A 15,869-nucleotide genomic window follows, 5' to 3' on the forward strand; every position below is an offset into this window, starting at 1 on the left:
GTTAGCTTGCTCATTTCTTATCGGCTAATACTATGGTTGAACATCAAGAAACTTTTTTGGCTGATTATAATTAGAAATAAATCAAATCCAATCGATTACAGCATCATTATTTAGTTTAAATCTACCTAATCTATCTAATCTATCTAAATATCATTATTTAGTTTGAATTTTTGATGAGAGAGAGTTGCTCGCTGATATTATAAGATTGAACATCAAGAAACTTTTTTGACATTCATTATCATCATTCATTATTTAACTTAAATCTACCTAATCTACCTAATCTATTTAAATATCATTATTTAATTTGAATTTTTTATAATCTGCAGAATATCTAATTTGAACTGTCGGTAATATTTAACTTAAATTCGAGTTAATTTTATATCACTTTCGATGCCGTTGAGATATCGGATCGTTAAGGAAATCGATATCGGCAAGAAGTGGAATATAAATTGAAAGGATCGCGATAAAAAGCTAAAGATAGGTAACCGATATGAATGTAATAACTTGAGATCACATTCGTGTAACTAGCTGAGACATTACGAGTGAGAATCCCAGTATTTCAATGCGTGAGCATTCGAGGGATTAAAGCGTCTCGCGGATCGTAGAACCGTGACTGAAGGGTCTCGCCTTTTCTTCTGACGCTCGCTTCCTCGACGCGTTGCACGTCGGCCGCCGCGTAACGAACGATCGAGCGAATCAAATGTGAACTCGGAGTTCAACAACAATGGCGTAACGTCCGATCCTAACGAGCGTGGCGCGGATCGGTTGTTGCACTCGCGCTACGCTGCACCCGCTCAAGGTGACGCTTCGCGAGTATTACAGTTTTTGCCATAACGTCTAACGACTCGGGAGGAAGGAGTCTTGTGCGAGTCTTTAATATCTCTTAACGCTAACAGCGCGTAAATAACGCGTTTTGTTTCAAAGCATTTCGTGCATACGCGAGCGAGAAACGCACACGCACCTACGGCCTACTTCTATCGCTCTTGGTAGTAATTTACGCAGCATTGTTGGAAAAGAATTATCCGAGAGAATCGAGAAACGCGTAAAGAGAGAGAGAGAGAGAGAGAGAGAGAGAGAGAGAGAGAGAGAGAAATTTTCCGAGGAAAGGTCGCCTCATTCCGCGCCGAGCGCGAATCACCCGATGCACCGGGTCGCGGCAAAACGAAACATCGTAAAATCTCGAGGGGGCACCACAGTTAGACAGTTGACCCCTGAAGTAATCCCTGTGCCGCCATACACGCTCCTTTCGTGACCCCCGCACACCCGTTCAGGCGCGTTTTCCACGCCCACGCACGCGGCCGCGTGTGCAGCAAGCTCGTAAAGTACCCAAACGCCACAGTTAGACGCCTCGGCCTGCCGATCATCGTCGGAATAACTTCGCACGATTCGACACCTCGACACCAGTGAGGGAACGAGATGCTGAGAAAGACGTAACACGGCCGCCCGTGATCCCTTTCGCCGAAGTAAATGCGCGTAACACTTTCGCGCGGGTTATAATGGTCGCGTGCAGGTAAACGCGTCTGTATCCGTATACGGCCGTTTTAAAGATGCATTTACACAATGAGCTATTAATGTAGTTTATCGTGTCGACCGAAGAGCCATGGCACGCTACGCCGCAATCGAGGAATAAAATTATTCCAAATCTATATTTTATACGACAAAACAAGATTCGCTACGAATCTATTGTAATTTTTACGAAAGTAAATATTCTCTGAATTCTGACTCACAACTGCTCCTCATCTCCTGTATCTCACCTGCGACCTGTGAATTTTACCTGCGGATTTTACGCGGTTGTAAATATGAAGAAGGGTCCACGTATTCAGGAATTGCAAATACTTTCGCAGATTTTACAAAAGGGTAATTTCGTGTACGCTCTAGCGGACTCATAGTCAACCCATTTCTTGCCGGTCCGAGTCAAACGCCCCTACGACAAACCGCGCATTCATTATATCGTTAACAACTGTGTTATACATCTTCTTTGTACCGTTGCAATATTTACGGCGTAAGCTCGCGAAAACGGTAGTCGTAGTTTATTGCAGCCCATAGTTCCGTCGCGATTCCACGTTCTCTGTTCTCCAACGTTGTCCGACTGTTGTCCGACGCGAGGCTGAAATCGCGCGGAAAGTTTTATGATCGTACATTACATCGTACCTTACATTGCCAAAACGCGCCGGGATAGTTAAGTCGCTCGTAGGATTATTATCGCGATCAAAAGATCCACACATGGGGCGCCGACATCGGCATCTTTGCGCCGCTTAAGTATTAAGAAATAAAAGCGAATTCGCGACGTTGCATCGCCGCGTTTGAACGCGGAAACGGGTCTATGAATTTTTTTAGAGCGGGACTAGCAAACCATAAAACTCTACAGTTAGACACCTAACTTGATTTATAGGAACGCCCATTTACATAGTAACCACATGGACATTGCCGCACGCTAATGTGCGCGTTAGATCACCGAGCATAAAACTCTACAGTTAGGCACTTAGGCTGACCAACATGATTTCGGTTGTCCGCGTGCTATACGGTTCTCTTCATGGTCGATGCCTGCGTTGGCGACCGTGTAACACGTCCTGGGTTGCACACTCCAACTGTCCAACTATCGAGCTGACGATTTACCAAAAATTTTGCCAACTCGTATTAAATTTATTAGTTATATCTTTTAATTAATTTACAACTGAAAGAAAATACAGCCAATTCCTCGGAAGCGAGATCTTAGATGCCTGAAATATTTATGAAATAAATTATTTATGAATAAATTCACATAATTATATCAACAATCACGTGTCTACTATTTTCAGCAGATTTACAACGTAGTGGTTCTACAACAATTCGATTATCAAATATTTTTGATATTAATTAAAAAATTTTTTTTTATTATATCTCCCATCTCCGGAATATCCTCTTTTTAATTAATATTCTAATTATATAAAAATATTAATTAAAGAGACAGTAAAATTATCTCTTTAAATTTTAATGATGAGATTTTAAAAATTTGTAAAAATTATTGCTCTCGGGTATAATAATACATCCTTCCGACATTTAAGTATGCCTCGGATATGATCTCTGCTGATTCGCCGCAAAGACTCGTTAACGAAGAGAACCAAGTACGAATGTCCGAGAAGAAGAGAAAGGGAGTAATACGAAAATCACTACCAGGAAGGGATCCGCCGTAAAGGAATCCTACCTCTAATGGTTACACAGTCAACTATTATATACCTAAGCCAAAGAGAAAAGAATCAAGATAGAACAAAAGAGAGAAGAGACAAACAAGACCCCTTCTAAGTTAGAGGGAGAAAAAAATGAAGAATCCAATGACGGTGTGCGGGACAGAGACCCGTGTTGAATAATCAACGATGGTAACCACCCAAGGTTAGCGATAACCCTCGGCTAAATCACGACTCGGCTACGTGCTCTTCATCATTGTCATAGCCCGATTTGTTCCTGATGAGAGTGCCATTCACTTCTTTTCGCGAGAGTAGCGCGTTTACCTTTCTTCTTATGAATGATCAGCTTCACAGATCCATTCTCGAGGCTTCATTATCGCTCTTACATTACTGTGCCCGCGATATCTCACCGCGAGAAATAAAAAGTGAATTGATTATTCATCAGTTTCATGTGTTTTATGAGATCTCTTAAATTTATCTCTTAAATCCGCGTAATTAGCCTTCTGTCCCGCTTAGGCAATCGGAATGATGTCTCGGCCGACCTTCCGTGGAAACGTACGTGAACTCGTGTAGGTTTCCCTCTGAGATTTTCCTTTGACAATTCCCGCGCGAGCCGGTAACGATGCTTGCGTGTGTATAACGACTGGCATTAAAGCGAGGATCTTCAATTTGCTCCTTGAGTTTTTCTTAGAAAGAAAGAATTCTGTGGGCAACGGGGTAATGAGTCTGCAATATTGTTCGCAGGGTTTTCTTGCTCTTCGCGACTCTTAACAACATCCTCAAAGCACACCGCTCCACAGTGTAGCCACGAGACTATATTTAGCTTTGTTAAATGCGTTACTTAATCATTTCTTCAATTGATCGATATTACGTACTGTAAGTGAAAATTAGTCAGCATGCGTATAGATATATGAACGTGTATATATATATATATATACGAATGTTATTACATTAAAACGTAATGGAGGCTATTTCTTGGATTTCATTGCAAAGACTAAAACTGAAATACTTTACGTGCATTCTAAGATCATAAGACGATTACATCTTCGTGGAACGTAAACGAAGCTTCGATTTCAATTAAATTTTTTTTTTTTTTTTTTTTACTTTAATCTTAATCGCAACGTTAAGCAATAACATATACCATAATTTTACGACTGTATTAGCGGCGGGCGCTTTCTCGATTGGTAGCAGTCTTGGGCATTGGTCACAGTTATATCGAGCATGAAATCGACCGCTTTTAAGATTCGAACGGTTGCCAAGCGAGATGATGCGATGCGATACGATGCTTCTTTTTATTTGTAAGAGTCGACCCCTCACGTTATTGATATTGCTCATAATGTTCGCAACTCGTGCAGTTGCGTAGTGATATAAATATCCGATTAACCATCAATTGCCTAACGATCGAAGCAATATGTATTCTGGTGAACCATACATGCTGCTCGTAAATTTAGATCGTCCTGTCATTAATCGAACTAGTAGCATAATCTATTAACAAAGGAGGAGTCAAAGCTCAACATTCAAATAAATGACACGATTTTCTCTTCAAAAATAAAAGTTACATGATTTTTCCCGAATAATCAAATTGTATTCTAATAAAATAAATATTATATTTTAATAAAAATAAAACTCTAGTGAAATATATTTTACATATGCACATCCGATACGTAATAAATTATAAAGAGGAAAGAGACTGTTTTTTTGTAAGACTGGAGATAAATACTATTTTTTTTTTTTAAATTGTATAATTTTTTGATAGGCCATAGCCGTACAACTTCAAGTTTATTGACAAAGATTACATGGTTTCGAAGAGAAAGGATTGTGTTATTTCGGTCGATTGCTAACATTCCATCGTGTCAGATCCTATCGACTTCTTCGCGCCGCTCAAGTTCGTGGATAACAGTTTCACGGCTGACGGTCCGCGACCGCCATTATATTTACGGTGCCGCATAGATGCCGAAGTTACGAGGTATCTCCTCTCTCGTGACGCCTCGCAAAAATTGTTGGTTGCACTCCGCGCTGTCGTGAACTCTGCGTCGCTCTTTTAGCTCTTAGCCTGAAATTATACGTTTGCGGCGCCGATGGTGGCCTATCGGGCACGTTTACGTTTATTTAGTGTCGGGTTTACATTAATGCGAATTATTTCTCGTACGATACATGCCGCGATCAGAATTAATGTACGGTGTAGGTTACTCGTCACGTTAAACGTTGCGTAGACGAACAATAAAATATTATTAGGCACGATTATGCCATATAGCTGATCGATATGTCATTCACAGGTGTCATTCAGTTTTTTTGAAAATTGTCCCTCGTGGCTTATAGTCGTTGCGATGCAACGAACGTTTCAACCGCAATCTTCACCTCCCTCTAATTAAATGCAAAACAGGAATAAAAGAGGATAATAATTCTCAGATTAAAATTCATTAATTTATTAATTTATTTTATTTTCCATTATTACTATAAAAAATATCAAGGCGCTCGCGTGTGCGGTATAATTTAAAATCGATTTCTTGTTCGTGTCACACTTCTACTATTATTATCCGTGTCTGACGTGCAATGACGCGGTGAGATTTTTCTTTTTTCGCGTATCGGCCGACCGATAGCGCGATCACGAGGAGGTTTCAGACGCGGAGCAGAACAGAAAGAGAGGGAAAAACGGTAAAATGTCACTGTTCCCTAATTACATCGGGTAACTAGCCGGGCCGCAGGAAGAGAGACGCATGGAAACATCGCGGCTCCGCGGAGGCAGTCGATCCCCCAGGATGGAGCCTCAGTACCGCTAGATCTACAGGCCAATCCACGAACGCCTTTAAGCGGCGTTCTCCAATCGTTCTCCAGTTATAACCGGCAAGCAGTTGCGACCACCACTCGACCCGCTCGGTTTATAAAGTCAGGCGGATGCGTTGCCTCGAAGACAGAGCCGTGCCGACAGTCCAGCCAACAGGAGCGTCTTTTTTTTTTTCTCACGTCGAGAAAGCGATCGGAACGTCGGGTGTTCGAGTCGCGTATGATCGGCCCGGTGTCGAAAAATCCTGGCGGAGAAATCACCATCGATTACGCCGGTCGATCTCCGCCACTCTCGCTCGAGAGGCAGAGACTTTTCGGGCTCGAACAAGTTTTTGAGAAAGGAAAAAAAAAACGACATCAGTGATTTAGAACTATCGAGTGATTAGAGACCGGGGTGAAATCTAGAGACTCAGGATCAGTGGATAGTCGGCTAAGGTACGTGCGATTCTGGTGCTAACGCTAGTGCGAAAAGTGTCGCATCTGTTTCTTACGGAAGGCACAGCCGACGGGGTACCTCGACGTGATGATAAAAAGTGTCAACGACCAAACGGGTTCGTTGAGTGCGAGACGCCTGTGGCTAGAGAAGATCGCTTAACGATTCTGCGGATCTCGATCCTGCGAGATATCGAGGAGTGATTGCGCGCGGAGAACGTGCAGAAGTTCACGGCGAAGGTCCTCCTCGGCGGTGCCTTAGGTGAACGTTCGTTGAGCCGATCGACCTCGAATTGCGCGATGCGGCGCACTGATATATCCCGTAACAGTGAGGATCTCATTCCCAGTGCTCCGAAGAAAGATGGAAACGTATACGTTATACGATACGTATAACTTGCGTTCACGGGAATAGGATTTACTCTTTCTAAATTTATCAAAAGTAAATTTGCTATGGGTAATAACGACGGTAATACAAATCTCATCTATGTAAAATATAAGTTTCTCGTCGATCGCCGGCACCTCTCTGGCGACCGCCATTCCCACGATGAGAGTTCGGTTCAAAGTCAGGGCCGTAGCTGTTGAGCAATCGCTCGGTAATAGCACGCGGACGTTACAAAAGCGCACGAACTACGCCCCCCCTCCCCGAGAGGAGATCTCGTGTCTCTCAAGGATGAGATAATTAATTCTCTTGTATTTGAACCTCCACCGAGATGCACCCCATCGCGGGGCTCGTATATCTCAATAATAACGCAATGTTGAAATCTCTTTTAATATTCAACAACGCGCCGCCGCGTTCCTCGTTTTTACAGGTGTATTTTAGGAAAAAAAAAGATACTGTTAATTTTTAGTAGTTAGTATCCCATATGGATGCCTACTACAACGTGTGGTTGTATGTGACGTGACCACAGCGCTTCAAAGGGGTATTGTTACATAGCAACGGCTACGTACGCGGGTACGGTTTCTTTAAAATGCGAGACGAGTGTGCGGAGGCTGTAGCTGAGAGCGCGAAAACGAAACTCATTTCTCTTAACCGGTGTGTGATGCATACGCACTGCTCGATTCTCGGTCTCGTTCACGGGCGTTGATTTGCCTCACGTTCATGGATTAACTCTGCACTCGCGTAACGAATGGGAGAGAGCTCGATGCCGCGGAATGGAATAGCCCTTCAAGGCCGAAGAGATTATTCTTAGTTGAACGCAAGAAAATAGACGTCTACAAGTGACTTCGATGTCGCAGTACAATTACTTCTAGTCTTCATTCGCGATTTATTCAATATTTTTCAATGATTTTTCAAGTTTATAACTTAAAGGAAGCTATACAAAGTCTGTTTATAAAACGCGCATTGTTTAGCCAGAAATACCATCGTTTTTAAAACGAGCACACTCAAGATAAGATGTGTTTAATTTCGTGTATTCTTTCCACGTGTCCCGAATTCATGCTGGTACTCATGCATCGCCAGTCCATCGACCTATGAGTCAGGAAATACCGAATACTCGTTTGTGGAATCAGTAATCAATTACATTTGCTCAGCAGAGTATAAAATTAAACGTTAAAAGGTACGCTACAACGTTCAATGCCAAAAATTTTCAAAACTCGAGACGATCGAGACAATAAAAATATATAAATATATAAATATATAAATATATAAAATATATAAATAAATTATTCTTCTATCCAGATGTTGTATAGATATAACAGTTAAATTAAAATCTGTTCGAATTCTCCGCGATTATTTATTTGCTGAGCAATTGTGCCGCGAGAATCTCATCGCCAGCTGTACTTTCAGCGATGAGCGTAGTTCTCAATACGGAGAGTTCAACGCCAGGGAAGCGTAACGTCTTCCGATACTCTCCGCACTACAAAGACTCTTCCGCGAAATTTATGAATCATTTGTTTCCCGAAGTAGCACAGGTTTTTAGTGCCTTCATCTCTAATAATTTTTAACGAGTGCGATTTTTTTAAGCATAAGATGATATTTCTCACATTAATTTAATTTTTTCTATTTAATTTTGACAAAAAATGCGAGACCGTGAATACAATTTGTATGCAATACATAGGTATAACGTTTACTATTTTCAAAGTACTTATAATATTCGTTTCGTTCAGGAATTACACACGTACGATGGAGACTTGATGAATAATGCAGATGTTTTATTACACATGTGTGAGCAACGTGACGAAGATATCAAAATTTTGTCCGTTCCGCACCGTTTCGTTATTCCGTGTAAAAGAAGACCCTATACAAAATTTTATGTTGCTTAAACTTTAATTAATAGCTTTAGTTAATAGGAAACTTAACAAACCTCATTTGTGTCCATTCTTTTTATATAGTTATATAATAGACTTGTAATAAATATATATAATAATATATTTAATAAAAAAAAACAATTTTATTAAAATAATCTATTAATATTATATACAATAGAGCCCACGTGTGAACTTAAGCAATATATAATTATAAATCTACTTTCATTACGTAGTTCTACGTAGCTGCAGCTACTTATAAAATGTGCTTTAATTATTTACGAAATGCGTTTTAATTATCTACGCATAATATATCGCAGCTTGCACGATCTTGATTAAATCTCAGAGGAGATGAAAATTACTAGACACATTTTCCAGCGAATCTCATTACGCATAGCAATTTTGATCGTGTACTATATTCGCTTCTCACGTTTTGCTACCAGGTTATCCCCAAATACTTGGCAAGATTTTAATTTAAAACTAGTATTATGTTGATAATTACTGATCTACTAATGAGTCTCTTCTTACAACGCATGTTTTTTCTTATATAATTTAGACTCTAGCGACTCCAACCGTAAAATTCAGCGATCCTTGACTACTACTCAGTGCAGAATATCACACAAAATTTTAAAAATGGACGATGTTAAAAGATAAATTTCTAAGTTATATTGGCTAATTTATTTTTGTTTATTATATGTATATATAAAAAATCAATATTCATCACCGTCCACACTTTTATCTTACTTTCTAGGACGTAAAGTTATTTTTAGTAGTACATCAAGTTGAGCCAATTCGCTTTTTGATTATTAACGGATAATAATTCGCAACTGCCGCTTTATAAATGCTCTCTCATATTCCGCAGCCGTCTTATTGAGACTCGCATCTTAATCATCTTTCGCATTTCTTTTCACATTTTTTCGCTACCGTACGCTTATTAGTATACCCTCAATTTACCTCTGGTTATTACTACATTTGCTCCGCGATCGTATAACGTCTTTAGGAAAGCCCATTTGCGCGCGATCGTCATATAGCGCTCGGCTTTATTGGCCGACTGCCCCGAATGATCCCCTGTAATTCCCTGTGATGTTGCACCGAGAGCGACCTTCGCTAGTAGAGCGTGCTTGAACGATGTACTGCTTGATCATTGGTACGATATCTTGGTTTCTCAGAATTGCCCTACCTCCGCACGTAGGACAACAACCGATATCAAAATCCCATTAGCGTGCACGAGATCGCGACAATAGACAATTTAAACGAGGAAAGGGAGGACCCGGACAAAGTACCCTCGTCCCCAGGTGCAAAATCACCGCGGCGTGACCGGCTCGCTTTTCTTCGTCGTCGTCGTCGTCGTCGTCGTCGTCGTCGTCGTCGTCGTCGTCGTCGTCGTCGTCATTGTCGTCGTCGACATCGCTTCGATCACGGCATCAACCAGGATCGGTTTTTGCTTTATCGCTTGCGGCGAGATTCATACGGCGTTGAACTCAAATAGGAGGGACGAGACGTCTTTGATCTTGAAAGCACGTAATGTTCTTTTCGCACTTTGACGATGCTTGCAAATGGAATTTTTTAATTTTTACGATGAGTTGACAGATAGATCATTTAACAAAGTTGGCATTTTTATGGAGCGATATCGTCCGTGAAATAGGAAACGTTATTTTTAAAGATGTCAATGACGATAAGAGAGAGAGAGAGAGAGAGAGAGAGAGAGAGAGAGGGGGGGGAGGGAGAAATTAAATGAAATAAAATAAGATGCACGCGATATTGTACATTTTTTAAAATACTTTACTTTAAAGCTTATAGTTACGTATTAATTTTAAAATGTAAAATAATGATATATAAAAAAGTGACATTTACAAGTGAAATACACGGAAATGCATACAAATGCGATGCGACAATAATGATGTAAAAATCTCCGCATCGGGATGCGAACGCCGCAGAGGTCATTATGATGCAGCTAAGTCGCGTGAGTCGTAACACGTGAGATTAACCTCGGAGGCTTTGCTTTAGCCGTGATTAAAGTCTATTCGCAAATCGTTTACCTCGTCAAGGAGGATTTTGCATTAGGGGGGTTGCTGAAACATCGTATCTAAGGGGCGTAAGAACCCGGTTTCGCGCGCGGCGCGCATTCGAGTCCGCGCCCGCGAGTATGTTTTTCATTCTCTCCTCTCTACCTTCTCTCGTTTTCCTTTTTTCCCTGACGTCGTTGCAAGCACGACCTGCCCCACTATCTCGCGCTCGAGCGACGGAGGATCTCTCGCAGGCGCCGCCTGGCCGTTGACCCCGAGCTGCCAACGGCCCTGACCAAGACTCCGTTTAGCTCGCACGCTCCTTCCATCTCCATCCACCGCTCTCGTGCAAACAGACCGACACATACCCGGGCACGTCGTACGTGCGAATCCGCGATGATTTTTTTTTTCCCCTCCCGTGAGCCTGAAAAGAAATCAATGCCGTGCTCCACCTGTGGCGTGATCGCGGCGAATCCAGCCTCCCGCTCGAAAAAGACGACTTTGCGACTTATCGGCGGAAGGAAATCGCCGTTTACTTCTTGTTACATCTCAGAAGAAGAGATATCCTGTCTTATTAAGAAAATTATAGGTACGCGCTGCTTTCTTTATTCGCGGCGGGATTTTGAAATTCGCTCGCGCAAGCGTGTATTTCGTATTTTTGATCGCTGACAAAGACGAGAGGGATCCTCGCTTTCTCTGATCGGCCACTCTTACGTGTTCGAAGCAGGTAGAGAGGAATGGGACCAATAACCGTAAAAAGAGGCATCCAGAAGATACCACGGGATATTCCAACAGGTTGTACCCGGTTGTGCACGGTTGACTACTCGTCCCTACGCAGGTGCTTGTCCATCTGGCTCTGCAGGAAGTATCACATAGATTGAACGTAGCTTGAAATTAACTCCCTACAGTGGCACGCGAAACGTATCGGGAATAATAAAGTACGATGGAAATAATCGCCACACCTTTCCGGATGAGTAATTCCGACAGAAGTATATCGACCGATAACTAAATTCAATTCACCGCGATAATCTTAGCGTACGTGTTACTTTTCCCGACACATTTACGAGACCTCGATTTTCCTCGTCGGCGAGGGGGCATCCATCGGAATTCCATAGATTATAATCCTATCGCGATCTAAATCGGCGTATGGAAATAGACGCACGAGTCCGCAATTTGCATTTCCTTTATCCCTATTTTACGCGAAAAATTCAATCTCGGAGATCACTCGAGACAATCGTCGATCCTGCACCGTTAATATTAATCGGCTTAAACTCGCTAGGCTCGTGTTTTCTCGGGGCAAATATGTCACCTGTCCGGGATGATGCATCGGCGAGGTCCAGGCCTCGCCGGTCTTTTCTAAAGAACACGGCATAACGGTCGGCGGACTTGCGAATGAATTCGCAAGTGAATTCCCATCCGCTGACAATAACATGCGACGCATGCAATCTCGGATCGCGAGCCGACACATGAGCGCTCCATTCGAGGCGCACCGGCCGTCAGGTCAAGGCTCCCGGTACACGCGCGAACGCGTGTAAGGTGCGTACAGTGCGTACGGTGCGTGAAGGGCGAACGAACCTCGTTCGGGGAACGGTGACAGTTCGACGCTCATTATTAAACGCTTAGCACGTTTCAGAGTCACTTCCTGGCCGGCACTCGACGCAACGCCACGCCACGCAACGCAACGCGCAGCGCGTACGAGTATCACCGTAAAATTAACTCCGATCGCGTCTAATTTCGTCTTATCTCGTTTCTTCCTCGATGCGTCTTTCGCGCCTGCTCGAAATGCTAATTGCTTTCGTTTGTTTCGTTTAAAAATAAAAAAATAGACGCGCGGTTGTTTCTCGTGCGTGATACCGCGCGCAAAATGCGCAACTCGACGTCGGATGGTGAACGACGTCGGAAAACGGAAATAGATATCCGCCTAGAATCTTGGCCAATGTCGATTTCTTGCGAGTCGTCATCAGGATCTTGACTATCCGGCTAAACGAAAAAATGCTAATCTATCCAGTTAATTCATCCGGCCGTTTCTTCGCCGGATTCTTATTATTCCTGAAACGAATTACTTTACGTATCTTAAAACTCCTTCGTGTCCATTGTCCATATCTCCGGTATTACGGTGCTCTATCGCTCCGCCAGTCTGTAAAATACTTCCCTCGCATAACACACACACACACACACACACACACACACGCGCGCGCGCGCGCGCGCGCGAAAGATGCATATGGCGCGGCCGGTGGAAACGTCATTTGGTCGACTCGCTAAAGGAACTAATCGCCGCTGCGCTTCGTAGCGGATAATAAACCGTGCTAGTGGGTCATCAATATCGAACCCTCGCTCGCTCGGGGCTATTAGGCGGACACGTAATAATCAGAGGGGGCCCCGTATCCCGTACGCCGCGCGGGATCAAGTCGTGCAATCTGGTAAGCCGGCAACGTGCCTGGCTACACGACGTCGAGGCGCTGAGAAGCGCTGATCGAAACGTGCGCTTTGCAAATTGATCGATTAACGGTACGAGGAGGAACGAGACACGAGGTAACGTGAAAGGGGGTCATCGATGCCGCGGCGGAGATATATTATCGGGACGCGTGAAACGCGACGGTCGTGCGACAGCGCGAAAGGAATTTCTTGTTCCAAACAGTCGGTTCGGGTCGATTGACTTTCGAGAGTTGCGAATAGAGGAAGCGACGAACGGGAGACGATTGTCGTCGCGCTGTGCCCACGAGCGACGTCATTCAGGAAATAAACGGGGTACACTCGACGTATCCGGGAAACGTATTGAACTAATCCGCGCCGACAGCTGCGACGTGGCGGCTACAAATTATTATTAGCGCGAGCTACGCGAATCCCGATATCTAGAATGATTCGCGATATGTTTGCCTTTCTCCGACTCGTCGGAGATAATCGATTCCGGCAACCGTGTGGACGCGAGCGAGTCGCGTTATGCGAGTTAAATTACAGGCCGGCGAGAGACGACATAGAGAGATAGCCGATCGAGGCTCGACGGCACCGGAAAAGTGGAGTGGATCCGCTTGCCGAGGTGATATTACACACGCACAACGATCGACGTTATTTATATTACATGCCTTTGACCTGGTTAGACAGCAATTTCTTGAGGAGTTTCCAACCGAATGACTGCCCACACGTCCATCCGTCCGCCTATGCTTAGCGGTCCTCGAGACCACAGAATCTTTTTTCCATCCTGAATCGAGTCGTTCGCTCGACGGAACTGGTCGCCGTCCCTCGTCACCGCCGTCACGATTTCAGCTCGTCCACCGCGAAGGAATTCCACCGCGTCTTATTGATATCTCGGCGTCGACGCCGGACGTGCAGCGTACTCGACATTCCTCTTCTGAGAATAATGAACGCGGAAGATGGAGAACAGCTGGACATTGTGAATGGATTATAGCCGAGGTTTGCACGAGGTGTGACAAAGACAGTTTGCGCTTGAATGTTGAAATAATGGTCTCGGATCGACCGCAAATATCGGCCCAGCCTCTTGATCCACCCCTTGACCGCTCCCGACCGCTGGCATTCGAGCGATCTCGAGGCGACCGGTATTTCAGAAAAATTCACGAGTGAGCCGCAGTGCTTTGTACGAAAGACATATTTACACGAATGATATGTAGATATTTAAAGAAGCGAGATTTAACAGAGATAATTTAAGAACAATAAGAGAATAAGAATTAAAAAATTATATATGTGTTCAATACATATGAAAGAAGACAACAAAAGTTAAATTCATTTATAAATTCTAATGAAAAAGAAAAAAATATCTCGAATGCAAATGAGACTAACGATGTTTATGACACGTCGATAAATACGTCAGCGTGACGCGTAAAATAAATGATGATACAACTAAATTTCTCAGATGTATCAGAATGGCTATTTGGTCCCGTTATATAAAAATTTACATGAAGATTTCTGGCGTGCGATCTGTGTTATCTGTGTACACAACGAAGTTCGAGTAATGAATTGCGATTAGAAAATTGCCTCGGTCTTATCGAGCACTCGCGTTATAACGTCTATAATTTTATTTAAATAGCGACTCATCGCCGTTTCATTTCCGAACTCCGATCGCAGCAGGTAGCTTAATTTAAAACGTCGATTTGCATCAGGCCTCCGCTGCGAGATGAGCGCTCTGTGCCACTTGATATCCGCGTCGATAATCATAGTGCGGCCCACGGTGTTAATCGGTATTCGTATGATCGTTTAGCCAGATAACAGGGACCGGACTAACGGGAGAAGTGGTCTTAGATAACAGCGCGATTTTCATGCCGATCCGCGACCAGATTACGGCGCGGCGCGAGTCGCTAAACGGTAATTCGGATTTGAGCTCTTTGAGCTTCGAGATGAGCTTGCGCAATCATTCTTCGGCAGAATGTGAGAGCCGTGCCGTCTCGAGCGGGCGCTGCCATTCATTTTCGACACACGTCGTGCGAGTTAACGGCATTAGGATAGCCGCATTAAGTAGCATTATCGCAGCGTAGGGGCGATGCCATGCGAGATAATACGTTGCACACCGCCGAGGCTCAGTGAGAAATATCCCTTTCCTGGAATTTGTGCCACGGCCAACGGTATATTCGCACGGTCGCCGAAGAACAGAGAAATATTCCCGAATCCCCACTCGGGGGGGGGGGGGGGGGAAGGGGACGGATCCTCGCGATCCTTTCTCATAACTTACGAGCTGGGCGCGCGTATCGCCCCGTCGAATCCAGATATTCGCGCGTAATGAAAGAGTTATGCCCGACAATGAAGATGAAGAAGAAGAAGAAGAAGAAGAAGAAAGAGAAGAGAGATGTTGACTTAACGTGTCGTGAAAACGTGCCATGTGCGTGCCATGTATGTGCAGTACCTTGCGGATTGTAATTCACAAAGAGATCACCGTACGCGTTTAAAAATGAAACCATATGGTTGTACGTATAGACGTCCGGGATCTTTTATCTCACGAGCTCTCTCTATTGAGAATGTCTTTATTTCCACTGTGTAGCGCCTTAACCCAATTAATAAACGAGCATCCATCGCGAATTGCTCACGGCCTCTTATAATAGAAATTCTGTTATACGACCCGGCGTGCCGCCATTATTCCGAGCTTTACCGTACTTCCCGTGATGAGCAGTCGTACGAACTGTATTCAGATCATCAGTCGTTCCTGTGCGGTCACGACGGCGCGTAACGAAGGCGGACAGACAAAGGAACGAGCACGGGCAAACGATGGAAAGCAAACAGCGGCAGACGACTC

The 15,869-nt window shown here is 43.7% G+C and overlaps 1 protein-coding gene across 3 annotated transcripts in view; it reads left to right on the forward strand.

Moving 5' to 3' along the window:
- The first annotated feature begins 6,097 nt into the window (after positions 1-6,097).
- tyn (trynity) overlaps positions 6,098-15,869 on the forward strand; it is a 39,689-nt gene continuing 29,917 nt past the window's right edge. For 2 of the 3 annotated variants that reach the window (XM_011634501.3, XM_011634502.3), the window contains exon 1: positions 6,099-6,383. The gene's annotated coding sequence lies outside the window, so the exon portion shown is untranslated. Of the gene's footprint in view, positions 6,384-15,869 lie in introns of all 3 variants that reach the window. The other variant, XM_089072160.1, reaches the window with a different exon arrangement.

This window comes from Pogonomyrmex barbatus, unplaced genomic scaffold (genome assembly GCF_055798465.1).
Source record: "Pogonomyrmex barbatus isolate J1 unplaced genomic scaffold, ASM5579846v1 scaffold13, whole genome shotgun sequence".
NCBI classification, from domain to species: Eukaryota; Metazoa; Arthropoda; class Insecta; order Hymenoptera; family Formicidae; genus Pogonomyrmex; species Pogonomyrmex barbatus.